We start from the raw sequence: 18,986 nt of genomic DNA, 5'->3' as shown, positions 1-18,986 counted from the left end.
CTGTGGGTTTAATCTCGATATCACAGAACATCTTTCTGTGTGGATTTTGCATGTTTTCAACCTGTGCCAATAAAAGCTTCCTTTAGCTGCCTTTTATTAAACCCCAATTCTTTTGTCCCCATGACAAAACAGAAAACCGACAGCTGCTGGGTGAACCCTCATCTGGGACTCTCCTCAGCTCTTTCTGGGACAGTGGCGCGGCTGCCCCTCTGTTGGTCTTCCTTGGTCTCTTGTGTTCTGGGGGCCTCTGGATGTCTGGAGTCTTGATCTCCTCCATACCTGCTTCATGTCCTGGAGGACGGGGCTGTGGCCCCCCCCCCCACACCCTCTAGCAGATCATTACATGAAGGAACCTTTTAAAAACAAGCGCGTCCATGCTCACAGGTGTACACACGGGTGATCACCCGGTAGGTGCTTTGAGGCTCCTACCTCAAAGCACACTGTGCGCTGTCGATCTTACGTGCTGCACAATAATGTTTAATATAATGGATTGGATTTATATAGCGCTTTTCGAGGCACCCAAAGCGCTTTACAATGCCACTATTCATTCACTGTCACATCCACACACTGGTGGAAGCAGCTACGGTTGTAGCCACAGCTGCCCTGGGGCAGACTGACAGGAGCGAGGCTGCCATATCGCACCATCGGCCCCTCTGGCCACCAGTAGGCGGTAGGTGAAGTGTCTTGCCCAAGGACACAACGACCAGGACAGAGAGCCCATGGATCGAACCGGCGACCTTCCGGTTACAGATACGCTTCCCAACCCCCTGAGCCTCGGTCGCCCCAAATATTTAGTATTTACTGTTATATTCACATAGATCATCGTGATGTTGTTTATTATGCTGCTCTTTTTTTTCCTTTGTCACGGCTGGTAAGGCGAGCCGTGTGGTGTGGAGGAAGGAGGACCCAAGATGCAAGCAGTGGATGAAAATGCTAGTGAAGTTTATTTACAAGGTGTAGTGGCAAACAAGCAGTGGGGCATGACAAATAACTGAAAACACCTAAACTGGGAGAACTAAAATAACAGACCTGGGCGCATACGACAAAGGGACGACGAGCAGGACACCAAGTAACACAGACGAACCGGCAACAGGCAGGAGAACACACAGGGCTTAAATACACACACCAGTAATCAGGGGATGAGAGACAGGAGGGCAACACAGCTGGGAGGAATCAGAGCTGACGGGACAGGGGAAATGTAATCTGAACACACTCACATCAGACAGAGACCTTCACAATAAAACAGGAAACTCAGACACGGGGAACCAAACAAGACACAGAACTAAACAGACAGCTTCACAAACAGACGGGGTGACATCATAGACAGACAGAGACACAGACGCAGACTCAAAGGCAGACCGAATATAACACATAGAACTCAAACCATCATCATCAACTAGAAAATGATAACAAACTAAAAGCGCTGGGTCACCGACCCAGGACCATGACATCCTTCTGCTTGTTTCCACTTGTTTCTCAACAGGTGATCCAGGTGATTGATAGATGTATTACTTTTTGTTGGTTTTTGTTTTTTTGCACTTTATCCCGTCCCTCTTCCCCGCTCTTTTTCTTTCCCTCTTTCTTTCTCCCTTTTCTTTTCCTCATTCAAGTCTGTCCCGTATTTAGCAAGTGAAAATGAAATAAAATAAACAATAAAAGGTGAATCAAATAGACCATTACGGCAAGGCTGGGATGGTCTATTTGGTAAAGTAAATCCGTTGGGCATCTTTCTTTGCCTTTAGACAATAATTCTGATGGCAAAAGAGCCAAACGGGACAGGCAAAAAAACCAAAAACAATGTTGCGCAAGTGAAAATATGCAGACCGAGTAACATTATTAATGTGTGAGTTGAAAGTTAGAGTACTGCCGAGGATGACACCCAAACTTTTCACTGAAGAAGAAACGGAGACTGGCGAGTTATTGATAGTAACAGAGAAACTGTTGGTCCTGGATAATCAAAGGAGCTTGCAAAGAAAAGCGTCTGGACTTCTTTAAGTTACTTGAAGACGTTTCACCTCTCATCCAAGAAGCTTCTTCAGTTCTGAACTGAAGGAGCTTCTCAGTAGAGGGAAGTTGGAAGGCAGAAAAACAGTGTAATTGTTGAGTCTGTGTTTCCACAAGCCCCGCTAGTTCTAGAGACTTATTCATCATGAAAGAAAACAAGACAGTCAGCGATTGATCGATTACTTGCGCAAGGAAGGCCTCGTCTGTGTCCACCACGAAAATTACCTCAAATCCGGCCTCCTCCTGCTGCCTTTTATAGAGATTGACAGACCACGTGACTTTCGCGCATTGCATGCCGGCAACTCGTGGCAAAATAATCCAAGTACCTGCATCAAATGCAAGCGTTTGCAGCACCGCAAAACGTTCATTCTTCGGTTCCAATAAATTCTTGCTTTTTCTTTGCCCCCCAAAAAGTTCTGTACAAAACGAAGGAGAACAATGCCGGTCCGTACAAAGACAGACTTGATGAAAAGTCAAAGAAAAGATACGAGGAAAAAAAATCAAACCAGTGAAAGCCCTCATCTGGGACTCTCCTCAGCTCTTACTGGGACAGTGGCGCGGCTGCCCCTCTGTTGGTCTTCCTTGGTCTCTTGTGTTCTGGGGGCCTCTGGATGTCTGGAGTCTTGATCTCCTCCATACCTGCTTCATGCCCTGGAGGACGGGGCTGTGGCTCCCCACACTCCCTAGCAGATCGTTACATGGAGAAACCTTTGGAATGCAAGCATGCTGATCCACACAGGTATGCACACAGGTGTACACACGGGTATTCACAGACGCGGACTAAAGCTTTCTTGGCTGCTGCCTCAAAGCACATTGTGCGCTGTCTATCTTGCGTGATGCACAATATCGTTTATTATTTAGTATCTACTGTTATCTACTGCTAGCTAGTTTATTGTGATGGTGCTTTTTTTTTTTTATTATGTTGCTCTTTGTTGTTTGTTTTCTCTTCTGTTTTTTTTCTCCATACAGGTGACCCAGGTGTTTTTTTTTTGTTGGTTTTTTTTTTTTCTTTCTTCCCCCCCTTCTCACCGTCTCTTCTCCCATTTGGTTTTCTTTCTCTCCCTCTCTTTCTTTCATTCTTTCTCCCTGTCCTATCCCCCAGTCATGTCTGTCCCGTTTGTAGCAACTGAAAATTCATAATTATAATAAAGGTCAATCAAATGGACCAATATGGCAAGGCCATGATGATCCACTTGGTAAAATAAATCCGCTTGGCATCTTTCTTGGCCTTAAGACAACAATTCTGATGGTAAAGATCCAAACGGGACACAAAAAAACAAAACAGTGAAAGGGTCAGACCCTTACGAGCACACAGAGGGACAAAAGACGTTAGCGTGCTGCCCAACTTTCACCACGCTCATATTTATAATTATACGGTTCTTGGAGTGAGTGCATACACTCACTCCAAGAACCACACGCGCCATAGCTGTACCTGTGGGGAAAACGTGGTAGCTGTTGAAACAGCGAAGCTGTTGGTGTCTGCTTGATTAGCCGCCAGATTTGGATAGCCGAAGCTAGTTTTATGAATACGAAGTGCTTTGCACTGATTCCGGAATGGCACCACTTACCTCAACATCCAGCTGTGAAAGCTGCATCAACCTGAGCCAAAAAGTGATCGAGCTGGAACAAAGGATATCCACGCTATACCAAATCCAGGGGGCTGAATGCGAACTTGACACGATCCTCCTTGGCAAAGCTCAAACCACCGCTACTAGCGCTGAGCTAGCCGACACAGTGCACCATCCAGCTGCTGTGTCCCAAGATCCCGCCAACAGTCAACACAGGCTCTCAACTTGCGTCGCTGGTGCTTCTGCCAAGGACGAGAACTCCTGGTTTCAGCTAGGGGCCAGACCCAAGGCTCTGGTCAGCTCCACTCCACTCCAACCAGCGCCATGGACCATGGTTGAGACGCGTGGTGGCTGCAGAGGGGGTAGGAGGATCCGTCTCTCGCACCCTCACCCCTCCGGTGCGGTAGTATTGGAGAATAAATTCAATGTCCTGGATCCTGTGGACTTTCCTCCTCTGACCGCTAGCCCTCGCCATCCCGCTGTGTCGCTGAGGTCTGCGCCATCTCCACCACTACGCCCCCGGAGCCGCGGCGGGCAACCCGACGCTGTGGTGCAAACTCACCGCGGAGAGCTGTGCTTTACCCCGGCTCCTCGGAGAAGAGGACCCACGGCGCGGCTACCTGGGAGTCACTCACGCAGTCCGGCTGGCGCATCTCCATCTGAACACCCCCGGTGTCGCGGCGCGGGCGTCTCAGATGGCCAACAGCCCTCGGTGGCACCTCCTCTCTCCACGCTGGTCCTCGGGGATTCCATCGTCAGGAACGTGCGGATGAGGGGGGCGCTCACGCTGTCGTTCCCGGGAGCCACTGTTGTTGACATAGTGGACAGAATTCCCAACATTCTGGCATCCCACCCACAGGTTAACCGGCTCATCATCCACATCGGCACCAATGACATCCCCAAACAGCAATCTGACCTGCTGAAGTTGGACTTCCTCGAACTCTTCAGCCTCCTTGGTCAGTTGCAGGTGAGTGCTTTTATCTCTGGGCCCACCCCCACCTGTGGCAGAGGGATAGGCCGTTTCAGCCGGCTGCTCAGCCTTAACACCTGGCTTTCCTCTGCCTGTATCTCCCACGGCGTGGGTTTTATTAACAACTTTGATGCCTTCTGGGAGAGGAGGCATCTTTTTGGGGCAGACGGGCTCCACCTCAATGCCTGGGGACGCCGTTTGTTGTCCGCCAATTTGGCATTTGGCGTACAGCACTCCCGCACATCGCCACTGTCTGCCACTGACTGATGTTCCCCTGGTCCCAGCTCCTATATTTGTTCCACTTTTAACAGTAATACACAAAACTCTGGACTTACGACCTTTCTCTCCCACAGTCAACACAATACCCGTCATAATCACAAACAGAGAGCAACAGAATTATCATAAATCCAGTAACTCCAAAAACATTAATAACCTCCGGCCTCTTCAAAAATATCAACATCCATTCAACTCTATTGTCAATAATCCACCAGTCTCAATCAGTATGGCACTTTTAAATGTACGCTCTCTGTCGAACAAGTCTTTTATTATTAATGATTTAATTTTAGATAATAAACTTGACTGTTTATTTTTAACTGAAACATGGCTGGGCTCGGATGCACCAGTTGTTCTCACTGAGGCCTCCCCACCAAATTTTAATTTCTCTTTTTCTATTAGAAGTGGTAAGAGAGGTGGTGGGACTGCATCTTTAACCAACAACACACTCACCACCAAACAAATTTTATTTGATCATTTTACCACTTTTGAATTCCATGCTATTGTTTTCAGCAGCCCTCCAGTTTTATCTGTCACAATTTATAGACCACCTAAAGACAGTGCTGCTTTTATCAAGGAATTCTCAGAATTTTTAACAAACATACATTCAAAATATAATATGATAATTTTAACCGGTGATTTTAACCTGCACATAGATAATCCTTCTGACCCTGCAACAAAAGAATTCTTAAACATTCTTCACTGTTTGGATTTTATCCAGCACGTCACGCAGCCGACTCACAACAGAGGACACACTCTGGACCTGGTCATCACCCATGGGCTGTCCACCAGCGTGTCCTCTGTTGTTGACTTGGCTGTCTCTGACCACTACTGTGTGTTTTTTAACATCACCGGTTTTATTCAGCGGGAGACCTCGGTGCGAACTGTGAGGAGGCGCTATCTAACCTCTGAAGTGGCTGCAAATTTTACCAGGGTTTTAGACGAATGCCCCCCTGTGATTTTACCTGCACCCTGCGATTTGATTTTTAATCATTTCAACAGCAAACTGAAGAAAAGCCTTGACTCCGTTGCTCCACTCACCACCAAAAAGATTAACGTAAAACATGCATCACCCTGGAGAAACGAAGAAGTCAAAAAACTCAAAAGAAATTGCAGGGCAGCAGAAAGGAGGTGGAGGAAAAATAAAAATAATATCAACCATCAAATATTTTCCGAGCAACTTAAAATGTACAATAATACATTAAGGAAGTCAAGAAATTCATACTTCACCAAAATAATCAGTAATAACAAAAATAATCCCAAGGTCCTCTTTTCCACCATAGATCATTTATTTAACCCTGATTTTAAAAGCTCCAAAAGAACCCCCACAGACTCGCTCTGTGAGCAGTTTGCAGACCACTTCAGGGGAAAGATCAGCGCCATCAGGTCTGATATTTTATCTAATCGCGATATGATTGTAAACACATCTGAGGGCTCGATTGTACCTGAGGAGACACTGGACAGCTTTGTCCTGGTTAATGCTGAGAACTTTCAGAAGGTTTTCTCCACAGTGAGACCCACCACATGTCTTTTAGATCCAATTCCTTCTTCACTCTTTAAAACACTTTATGGATTTTTTGAGGCTGAGCTTTTATACATGATGAATTGCTCTCTTCAGTTGGGTGTCTTCCCTGCTGCCTTTAAAACGGCGGTGGTGAGGCCCCTTCTGAAGAAGAGCAATTTGGATTGTAATGATTTTAATAACTACAGACCTGTATCCAACTCACCATTTTTAAGTAAAGTCTTAGAAAAACTTGTTTTTACTCAGATTACTGATTTTCTCAATGATAGACAGATCCTGGAGATATTCCAGTCTGGATTTAGGGTGAACCACAGCACAGAGACTGCTCTCCTAAAGGTTTTAAATGATCTTAGATGTAACTGGGACGCCCAAAAGCTCTCAGTCCTGGTGCTACTGGATCTAAGCGCAGCCTTTGATACAGTGGACCACGCTATTCTTTTAAACAGACTAAAACACATGGTGGGCCTCTCTGGTGCTGTACACAACTGGTTCACTTCCTGTCTCTCTGACAGATCTTTTATGGTGAGTATGGATACATGCTCCTCTAAGATCCATAAAATGACATGTGGTGTGCCTCAAGGGTCGGTTCTAGGCCCTGTACTTTTTAATTTGTATATGTTGCCTCTCGGCAGTGTCATCAGGAGGCATGGAGTGAACTTCCACAGTTACGCTGATGACACGCAGCTGTACATCTCCGTGTCTCCTGATGACACCAGACCAATGGATGCCCTTTTTAACTGTATCTTGGATATAAGATCTTGGATGGCAGAAAACTTTTTACAGCTTAACCAGGACAAAACTGAAGTTTTAATTGTCGGTCCTGAGGCTCAGAGAGAGAAACTCTTGTCTAAATTAGAGGCATTTTCACTATGCCCTTCGCTACAAGTGAAAAACCTGGGTGTTATTTTTGACTCTGAGCTTGGTTTTATCCCACATGTTAAACATGTAACCAAAATTGGATTTTATCATCTAAAAAATATAGCCAGAGTCCGCCCTATTCTCTCTCGGGCCAACACAGAGATGCTGATGCATGCTTTTATTACCAGTCGCATTGATTACTGTAATGCCCTGCTCTCTGGTCTTCCTAAGAAGAATATTTCAACTTTACAACTTTTGCAAAACTCGGCAGCTCGTATGCTGATGAAGACCAGAGGGCGGGCCCACATTACACCGGTTTTAGAATCGCTGCACTGGCTCCCCGTGTGTTTCAGGATCGATTTTAAAGTTCTTTTATTGGTTTTTAAATGTCTTAATGGTCTTGGGCCTTCTTATCTCTCAGATCTGCTTTTACCATACGAACCCTCGCGGATCCTGAGGTCCTCTGGTACTGGCCTTTTGATTGTCCCTAAAGTCAGGACACATACTCACGGAGAGGCAGCTTTTCAGTGGTACGGTCCTCGTCTGTGGAACAGCCTGCCGGAGGAGCTCAGGGCCGCAGAGAACGTACATGTTTTTAAGAACAGGCTCAAGACCCACCTTTTTAATTTAGCTTTTACTTAGCGTTTATTTATTTTTTATGCTTATTTATTCTATCCTGTTATTCTATTATTAATTTAGGATTTACCTAATATTTATTGATTTTATTCTTATTCATTTTTTAATCTTCTTACTCTATTTATATTTATATTTATATTTATATTGTATCCTGTTCTTATTTATTTTATCATTTTACCCATATCTCCAGTGTTTCCTCGGAAGGCGCTCTCTGCACCGGGGCTGTGATCGACCGTGGCTGCTGGGTCTCTGGGGTCCTCTCAGCCTGGTTGGGGGGCTCCTTGGCCTCCCTCCTGCTGTGTGCCCAGCCCGGAGGCTGCGGTCTGTGACCGGCTCCCGGTGCAGACGGCTCTCTGTTATAATGTTTCCTCACTTGGCTCATGCGAGCCCAGCCCAATTTTTACTCTTTAAGTGTGCGCGTGTGTGTATGTGTGTGTGGGTGGGGGTGGGGGGATATATGTGTATTGAGAGTGTGGGGAGTGCGTTGGAGGGTGGGGTGGGCTGCTTTTAACTATGTAAAGCACTTTGTGCTACATTTTTTCTGTATGAAAAGTGCTTTATAAATAAAGATTGATTGATTGATTGATTGATTGATGAAGTTTAGTAACTTCAGGTCACTGCAACAAGCCCAGGTACAGTTTACCGACGGATGGGTGCAGGAGCTTGAAATGCACCGTGTAGAAAGTAAAGACCATCGTACGTATCATAAGTTTACCAGTCTCACAAATCGTCGTCATAAATACACATTTGTTAACCGTTTATTAATAGGACCTTTGAGCTCAACGGTAATTAATTAGTAGTGGAAATAATTTCTGGTTCATCACAGAAATGTAGCAGTGACAATAATACTGTATGTTGTAATCGCACTGGACAATTAGTGATACAAAACAACTGTTTTATCCTGTGAATAAAAGTATGTTTTTGTCAGTGTACCATAATAACAGAAGCGAAACGCAATATTGTGCCAGGACAATTCACTATTTATGCACAATAAACAAAGGAGCATAGCGCGACAATTTCTGTTCAGCGCCAGACTTGCTTGTAACCTATATCACCAATTATGTTATGAAAATGACGCATTAACTACAACAGCAGACTGACCTTTGTGGAAATGCTTGGAGCAGACTAACCTGTGAGCTGGAGTGTTCTGGGACGTTATATTTGGTCTTTGAATGGCTGCAATCCAGGCCACCCGTCGCCTCTTTGTTACTTCGGAAACATGGCTCGAACAATTTCTCTTCAACAATGTAATCCGATAACAACCGATCTCTTTACCCGTCGGCTTCCCGTGGCTGTCATGCGACCGGCTATTGCAGTTAATAATACAACAGCTTCTTGCCATTTTTGTGTTTCTTTTTATCGCTGTGTAACTGATTTCAATTGAAAGCCTGCGTGCGCTAGTACCTCTTGCCACGAGTTCCCAGAATTCTTTGCGGTTTTACCCCTGAATGACGTCACATTTTCAATCTCTATTGAGAAACAGTTCACACAGCAAAGCAACGCCCCCATGGTTCTAAGACAAGGCATTGTATGTATATGTGTGAACTTCTGTATGTATGTAAGAGTGTGTGTGTGTGAGACCTCCTGCTGGGCAGAAAGCTTACATCAAAAAGACTACAGCCCCTCACCCAGAACCTCGAGAATCTGGGGAGGGGACTGTGGAATTCCTTTCATCCCACAGTTAAACAATGTAGAGATGGATGGTAAACATAAAAATGACAAACATTTAACAATTCACTCTAACAGTAATGGGAAAGGAATTACAAAGGAAGAGCTAAATGGAACCTCGGAAACCAGGTCTTGGTGTATTTTGTGAATTTTCTCAATGAAAAATAACATTAAAGAATCACAGAAGGAAGACGAGTAAAGATGAGCAGGTAAAAAAATCTGGTGACCTGAAAGAAGAATTGAACAATGAAAACAGTATCTTGTTTGAGTCATCTTTTGAACAGATAATGGAGGAGTAGTGAGCAGATTTTGTCTGATTAATACACTCCTTATAATACGTAATATGATTATTAAACATTTCCTTGTGGATATTCAGACCAGTTTTCTTATAAAGGCGTTCAAGTCGTCGTCCTTTTGCTTTCAGGAGCCTGAGTTCAGCTGTGAACCAGGGTGCTGACTGAGATACAGATGATATGATATGATACAGATTTGGTTTTGAGTGGGGCAACAGAGCTTAGAATACTATTGAGACTAGAGTTATAATAGGAAACTAAGTCCTCTTGGGTGAGCAGGTTATGAAAATGCAAATGACTAGAAAAAGCAAAAGAAAGAGTATCAGGATTGATTTTCTTAATATTCCGAAAAGAAATGGTACGAGGGTTCTTGGTTATAGAAAAGGTCATTTTGACATTGAAAGACAGAAGCAAGTGATCAGAAATTAGTAGTTCATCAGCTTAGTAGTCCAGAGCAACAAAATAGGTCCAAAGTATGGCCCTTAGTATGAGTAGGAAAGTTTATGTGTTGTTTAAAGCCAAAACTATTGAGGCAGGATGAGAAGTCTTTGGTGAGAGGATGATCACTGTTATCCATATGACATAAGTCTCCCAGGAGTATTATATTAGAAGAAACAGTAGCTAACATTATGTGTTAATAGACCTTTATGCATTTAATCATACTTGTTACTAATCTTAGCTTGCCTCCACCAGTGTGTGAATGTGAGAGTGAATGAATAGTGGCATTGTAAAGCGCTTTGGGTGCCTTGAAAAGCGCTATATAAAAACCAATCCATTATTATTATTATTATTATTATTATTATTATTATTATTATTATTATCTTTGGCTCTCTGGTGTGACAGTCTAAACACAGTCGTTATCAGGGTGTTTTGTTCAGCTCCAGCCTTGATACCGCAGCTGGCGCCGAAGGGGTATCGGCATGAAGCGATGGTGGTTTTTACTTTAGTGCGAACAACTCATATGAATTTCAAAGCTGTTCTAACAGTCCGGCCACATTTGGAGGAATTTGGACAGCCTTCGTCGCGTCGCTGTAACGTAATCGGCCTACAAATGCAGCCTCCGAAGGATGCGGCCCCTAAACTTGGACATAGCTACGATACCGGAGACTGCTTCTTCTTCTTCTTTTGAGTTTAACGGCAGCTGCCATCTTCTGTTTCAGTCAGTTATTACACTCTTAAATCCTACTGCTTATTCGTGCGTCTTTCAGGATCTTACAAAGCTTCAAATAATGCACTGAGTATTAAATTAATCGGTGATGGTTTTGATAGTCGACTAATCGTGGCTGCCCTACTCTGGACAACGGTTTTTGTCATGTAATTGGATTGCACTTTGTCAGGCCTCTACCCTAAGGCCTGACCAACTTGGGTGTCCCACCTGAAGGCTAAGCTTCTGCTGGTCTAGCTTTTATCGTCACTAAGGCACGCAAACCCCCTGACCATGTTAAGGTGGCAACCCATCAGGGGGAAACCAGAAAAGCAAAAAAACAAAAAATAAAATATTCCTTCCTTCAGATTCTAACAACTAAAAACATGACATTGACCTTAATTGGATGGCCTATATTGAATGAATGAATATATATATATATATATATATATATATATATATATATATATATATATATATATATATATATATATATATATATAAATAAAAAACACCCAGCACGCCCCTGCGGGCGGTTTTATCCTTCAAGCTCGGGTCCTCTACCAGAGGCCTGGGAGCTTGAGGGTCCTGCGCAGTATCTTAGCTGTTCCCAGGACTGCGCTCTTCTGGACAGAGATCTCCGATGTTGTTCCCGGGATCTGCTGGAGCCACTCGCCTAGCTTGGGAGTCACCGCACCTAGTGCTCCGATTACCACGGGGACCACCGTTACCTTCACCGTCCACATCCTCTCGAGCTCTTCTCTGAGCCCTTGGTATTTCTCCAGCTTCTCGTGTTCCTTCTTTCTGATGTTGCTGTCATTCGGAACCGCTACATCGATCACTACGGCCGTCTTCTTCTGTTTGTCTACCACCACTATGTCCGGTTGGTTAGCCACCACCATTTTGTCCGTCTGTATCTGGAAGTCCCACAGGATCTTAGCTCGGTCATTCTCCACCACCCTTGGGGGCATCTCCCATTTTGACCTCGGGACTTCCAGGTTATACTCGGCACAGATGTTCCTGTACACTATGCCGGCCACTTGGTTATGGCGTTCCATGTATGCCTTGCCTGCTAGCATCTTGCACCCTGCTGTTATGTGCTGGATTGTCTCTGGGGCATCTTTACACAGCCTGCACCTGGGGTCTTGCCTGGTGTGATAGACCCCAGCCTCTATGGATCTTGTACTCAGAGCTTGTTCTTGTGCTGCCATGATTAGTGCCTCTGTGCTGTCTTTCAGTCCAGCTTTGTCCAGCCACTGGTAGGATTTCTGGATATCAGCCACCTCCTCTATCTGCCGGTGGTACATACCGTGCAGGGCCCTGTCCTTCCATGATGGTTCCTCGTCTCCCTCCTCTTTCTTGGGTTTCTGTTGCCTGAGGTATTCACTGAGCACTCGGTCAGTTGGGGCCATCTTCCCAATGTATTCTTGGATGTTCGTTGTCTCATCCTGAACTGTGGCAAATAGCAATGCTTCTCACCAGGGATTCACATAGTTCCAGATTCACACAACAAGAAGGGCTAACTACCTGCACCTGTGCTTATAAAGGGGAAAACAACCCAGCCCTGCTTGTCAGTTTTCATATCCTCCCTGGTGTGTTGGTCCACCGAGGTAATGTGATCCATGAACTGTGGTAAGGTGGTGGTGTTCCAGGGTAGGATAGCAAAGCCCTCTTTTGCACTTCTTCCATGTACAATTTGGCCACAGTGGGTGAAACTGGGGGAACCTTGGCACACCCATGTTTCTGCCTGTAGAACTGAGCCTTGTATGTGAAGTAGGTGGAATGAAGACACAGTTCAAACACTCTTGGTCGATGCTGAGAGCGGTCCTGCTGCTGAGGTTGGGGTAATCTCTTACGAACTACCTCCAACGCTTCAGTGACTGGGATGCAAGTGAAGAGAGATGTAAGATTGTACGAGACCATGGTTTCATCTGCCTCCATGATGACATCTCTCACCTTCTCGTGAAAATCCAAGGTGTTCTGGATGTGGTGTTCAGAGCTGCCTTTCACCATTCATTCAAACCTTTCAATTCAATTTTATTTATATAACATCAAATCACAACAGCTGCCTAAAGGTGCTTTATATTGTAAGGTAAAGAGCCTATAATAATACAAGGAAAACAGAAAACAACAATCATATGACCCCCTATGTGCAAGTGCTGTGGCGACAGTGGGAAGGAAAAACTCCCTTTTAACAGCTTTTCCTTCAGCAGAACCAGGTTCAGGGAGGGGCGGCGATTGGCTAAGGGTGTGTTAATGAAGAAAGGACAAAGACATGCTGTGGAAGAGAGTCAGAGACTAATAACAAGTATGATTCAATGCAGAGAGGTTTATTAACACATGTTGAGTGTGAGGGAGGATTCAGGGTCACCTGGTCCAGCCCTAACTATATGCTTTAGCAAAAAGGAAAGTTTGAAGCCTAATCTTGAAAGTAGAGATAGTGTCTGTCTCCTGAATCCAAACTGGAAGCTGGTTCCACAGAAGAGGGGCCTGAAAACTGAAGGCTCTGCCTCCCATTCTACTTTTAAATACTCTAGGAACAACAAGTAGGCCTGCAGTGTGAGAGCGAAGTGCACCCGTAAAACAGACTAACCTTATACTAAAATCGTATCTGGACCTGGAGCCCAAAAGTAAAAGTACAGTGGTGTGAAAGTGTTTGCCCTCTTCTTGATTTCACTTTTTTGTATGTTTGTCACTTAAAAGTTGGAATGTGTGGAAAAGTGTATAAATAACTTTGGAGTTTTCTGATATCACTGAATTCTGCCTCCTGTCACCTCGCTCCTGTCCTGAAATTTGTCTCACTAAAGGTGACAGTTACCGAAATGCAACCGAACTCCGAGGACAGCAGATCCTGCAGGAGGAGTCATGATCGAGGATGCACAGGTGTATGTAAGCTGTCCTCTAATATGTGCCTACCTCTTGTTTTATATACTGTATACTCCTCCTGTCTCTTACTTATTCCTGCTGTCTTACTATTTATATTTTATTCCTGCACAGTTGGTGTGGAGCACCCACAATACTGTTGTACATGTATGATGACAAAGAAGTTCTGATGTACAGGTGTTTTTACCCTAAGCATGTAGCTGAAATACAGAAAGCATGTAGGGTGAAAACAACCTCCTCTGTTGTTGTTGTTTTTCACATCAAACTCTGATTTGTTATGGCCCACAGCTAGATTCTGTTATTTCAGCTGTAACAGTTTCAGATGCAGATGTGTCAGACGTCATATTTTACTGACATCTCTTTAAATTCCTCATCCTCACCTCCGCTCAGGTCTCTGGTGGGAGGGACTAGGATACGAGGAGAGGAGTCAAGGAGTCAGGGAGTCAAAGATGTGCAAAGTCGGAAATGAAACTCACAGGAAAACAGAAGAATGAGGGAGTAGCACCATCTCACCTGTTTCATCCTCAGCCCTGCAGGATCCTGCCCCATTTCTGAGTTCCCAAAACTACACACCCTCACCTCCTCACCTTGTTTTTTTTTTAGCAGAGGAGTCACATGCACATAATGCCACTATCAGAAACTTCATGAAAACATAAGATCAGTATCACTGAGTTTAAATAAATGTGTTTTCCACTTCGTGTTGTAACCTTCCTTCATAAGCTCTCCACAGAAATATTATAAACTTGGTTTTTTTATTTCAGTCACAGGACGCCTGAACTAAGCAGCAGTTACACTGGATCGTCTCTGCAGCAGGAAGAGAAACTAAGAAATGATCTCAGGGTGAGAAACATTTCAAAGTGATAAATATTTCTTTGGTAATGAAGCAAAGTGGTAATAATCTCGTGAGGAGAAGAATGTCAGGAGCATATTTTGTAGTCCATCTCCAGGAAGTTGTAGTGTAAACACAGCAGACACACATCATGTGACCTCTGCGTCACATGATTCAACAGTGTAATGTAGCTTCTTTTTTTTTTTTTGGTTCTTTTTCATCAGAATTATTGTCTAAAGGCAAAGAAAGACACCCAACGGATTTACTTTACCAAATGGACCATCCCGGCCTCGCTGTATTGGTCCATTTGATTTACCTTTGTTTTTATTGTTTATTTCATTTTATTTTCAGTTGTTACACACAGGACAGACATGAGTGGGGGAAAGAAAACAGGAACGGAAGAGGAACAGTGATAAAGGCCAAAAAACAAATAAGAGGTGGGGGGACAAAAAATACATATATATTTATCAATCACCTGGATCACCAGTTGGATAAAAAGAGAAAACAAGCAAAAATAATAATAATAATAATAAACAACATCACAATGATATATGGGAATATGACAGTAAATACTAAATATTAAACATTATTGTGCAGTACGTAAGATCGACAGAACACAGTGTGCTTTGAGGTAGGAGCCAAAAAGGGTGTAGTTTGTGGGTGTGATCACCCGTGTGTACACCTGTGAGCATGGACGCGCTTGTTTTTAAAAGGTTCCTACATGTAATGATCTGCTAGAGGGTGTGGGGGGGCCACAGCCCCGTCCTCCAGGGCATGAAGCAGGTATGGAGGAGATCAAGACTCCAGACATCCAGAGGCCCCCAGAACACAAGAGACCAAGGAAGACCAACAGAGGGGCAGCCACGCCACTGTCCCAGAAAGAGCTGAGGAGAGTCCCAGATGAGGGCTCACTCAGCAGCCGCGGAGGAGAAGCCAGGGGGGGTTGCAGTGACGCGCCCGTGAGCTCCGCCGGCAGCCAGCCGTGCCTGAGTGACCGAGCCCCAGGCCGAGGGGCCGGGGGCACCCCACCTCCGAAGTGGCCCGAGCGAGCCCCAGGCTCCAGGCCCCGATAAGCGGCCGCCAAGGAGTGAGCCGGTGTGTACCTGGACGCCCACCCCCAGACACAAAGAACCACCAACGCACCGATGTCTGAGGGAGTCCGCCACTGGCAGGGGAAGTGGTGGTGGGGGGAGATAGGCCTCCAAACCTTGGAGGGCCTGAGATGTCCCCAGAGAGGTGGCGCCTGATACCCAACCTGACATATAGACACAGACATACAGGCACACACATATACAAACATCCATTCCCACCCTCATGCTCTCATATGCACTTACTCCACACTCACCCAACGTGGAGACAGACATAAAGAGACGCTGTACACACGATCACACTCCCCAAGCGTACTCTACGAACCGGGTCTAGGTACCCTTGCCCCTGGAGGGGGGAACTGCACCGAGACCGAGTAACCCACGTCAGTCAGCACAGACACTCCCCCTTCCCCGCTGCACGCAGCCACGAGGAAACCGTCACCTGAGAGCCAACAGAGCCCATAACAGGTCATGACCACAACCCCGGGTTGAACCCCCCAAGGAAGATGCCTCCGGGGAACCCCCCAACGCCCTAAGCCTGTCCCTACCCCTACACCAATCACAACAGTGAAGGTGGGACCAAACTATGACCCCCCACCCCCACTAGGTGATGGAGCTGATCAAAGGAGCCCAGAGCAATTGATCTGATGTGGTGGCAGAGGCTGTATCAAGACTAATGTAATCTAATAGATAATTTCTATATTGGTTAGAATTAAGATTATTTTTATTTTTCCAGTTCATGAGGACAGTTTTCTTGGCTATGCATAGGGCAGTGAAAACCATATGGGCGATATTCTTTTCTGAAGTGACATTATCTAAGCTGCCTAACAAACACACTAAGGGGGAAGTTGGAATGTTACATTTCAGACACTTCGATAAGTCCTCACATATCTCGCGCCAAAACTTCTGAACATCCGATGACCTGTATAGTGCACTCTATGTAGTATTTTGTATTGAATTAATTGAAGACTGGGATTTCTGATTAAATGAAAGGTTTTTATTCATATGCACAGTCCTCTTAAATTCTCCTTCAGCTTTAGGAAAAGTCAGTATGAGGTCATTTACAGCCCTGGTCTGTCTGTCTGTGAAGCTCAGTGAGCCAAAACAGAAAATACAAAACTGCATTCAAAACTTTAAGTAACTGCTTTTGTCACCAGCTTCATCCATTCGAGCACTCTGATTGGCTACACATTAGTCAGCTTACAGGAAAGACAGGATGATAAATTACACAATTACACAAAGAAACCAAATTTGGACCCATCTCTTCCAAGCAGTTACAGGCCAATATCAAAATTACCATTGGTGTCAAAGATCTTGGAAAAAACAGTTGCAGAACAACTTAACAACTTTTTGGAAAAGAACAATGTTCTGGACATTTTCCAGTCTGGTTTCCGCAAATTGCACTCCACTGAAACCGCGTTGCTTAAAGTGTCTAGTGACATTCTGATGGCAGCAGACTCTGGAGAGTACACTGTTCTGGTTATGTTGGATCTCAGCTCTGCTTTTGATACTGTTGATCACAGCATCATGATAAATAGGCTGAAGGACTTGTTTGGGATTACTGGCGTTGTTTTAAAATGGTTTATGTCGTATCTATCTGAGAGATCCTTTACTGTCTGTATAAATCATGTGCTGTCGGAAACATCAGTTCTGTCTTCTGGGGTACCTCAAGGATCTGTTTTAGGTCCTATTCTCTTTTTGCTGTATATCCTCCCTCTAGGCCACATTATCAGACGTTACAATAATATTTCTTATCATCTCTATGCTGATGACATTCAGTTGTACTGTTCTTTCAAAGCTTCTGAGTTGTATAAATTGTCTTGTTTAAATAATTGTCTGTCAGAAATCAAACAATGGTTAAATGACAATTTCCTCCAGTTAAATGCAGATAAAACAGAAACTTTGATTATTGCACCTGATCACATGCTCTCAGAAATTAGGCAGCATATCAGTTTTTTAGACCCTTCATTTCAGTCGAGTCTCAGAAACTTAGGTGTTATATTTGACAGTTCAATGTCTCTTGAGAAACACTCTAAACAACTTGTCCGGAACTGTTTTTATCATCTAAGAAACATTTCTAAACTCAGGCTACTGGTGTCAAAGGCAGAACTTGAGATGATTATTCATGCTTTTATCTCTTCTCGTTTGGATTATTGTAACGGTCTTTTTACGTGTCTTAACAAATCAGCTCTGGATCGCCTTCAGTCTGTACAGAATGCAGCGGCAAGACTTTTAACTGGTACAAACAAGAGGTCACACATTACTCCAGTTTTGGCTTCTCTTCATTGGTTGCCTGTAAATTTTAGGGTTCATTTTAAAATTTTAGTTGTAACTTTTAGAGCTCTGCATGGTGAAGCTCCCCAGTATATCTCTGACCTGCTGAAACCTCATGCTTCATCCCGAGCACTTAGGTCTTCAGGTCAGAGGCTACTGGTGGTCCCACGTACTAGATTTAAAACACGTGGGGATCGGGCTTTTCAGGCACTGGCACCTAGGCTGTGGAACTCTCTGCCGTTGTCTTTACGCTGTCTAGACTCTACTGACTCCTTTAAAAAGCAGCTGAAGACATTTTTATACAAACGGGCTTTTAATTAATTTTAACTTGTATGTCTGATCTTATTGTAAAGCACTTTGTGATTTTTATCTGTGAAATGTGCTATATAAATAAATTTTACTTACTTACTTACAATTCCTTTAATTGTCCCATGGCAATTACTGAGCATGTGCAGTAGTCGCTGTTATCAGTACAGATGTGCTGTTTGTCCCTTATAATCCAACCTAAACCTTTGAAGAATCATCACTTCCTGTTGCACTTTTTCAGACTTTTTGAAAATGATCATTTGATTTAAGAGAAACATTTTACTTTCAGAATGATAAAATATCTGGCAGCTTAGAGTTTTTCCAGTTTTATTTACCTGCTGCAGAGGAAACAACATGTAACTCAGAGTTTGGACACATGGGGGCAGCAACGCTCCAAGAATGAGTGGAGCTGAGCGGCAGGAGGAGGCAGACAGCCTGCAGAGGAAGACCCAAGAGCACAGTCCATGTAAGAGAGCAAGAGACGGTTTAAAGGTTTAAACTCAAACTTACCCTGAAATCAAAAAGTGTTACTCCAGATATGAATTTAAAAGATTCCTGTGTTTAAACTGTAACTTCAATCATTTTCTTTGCTCTTGAACAGAACTTTGAGTTACTATTCTAATGTTTATGCATATAAACACACAGGCTACGTGTTTCTGTGAACCATCAA

Source organism: Simochromis diagramma, unplaced genomic scaffold (genome assembly GCF_900408965.1).
Source record: "Simochromis diagramma unplaced genomic scaffold, fSimDia1.1 OVJJ01000355.1, whole genome shotgun sequence".
NCBI classification, from domain to species: domain Eukaryota; kingdom Metazoa; phylum Chordata; class Actinopteri; order Cichliformes; family Cichlidae; genus Simochromis; species Simochromis diagramma.
The sequence above is the reverse complement of the archived record's forward strand: the minus strand, read 5'-3'. Positions refer to the sequence as shown.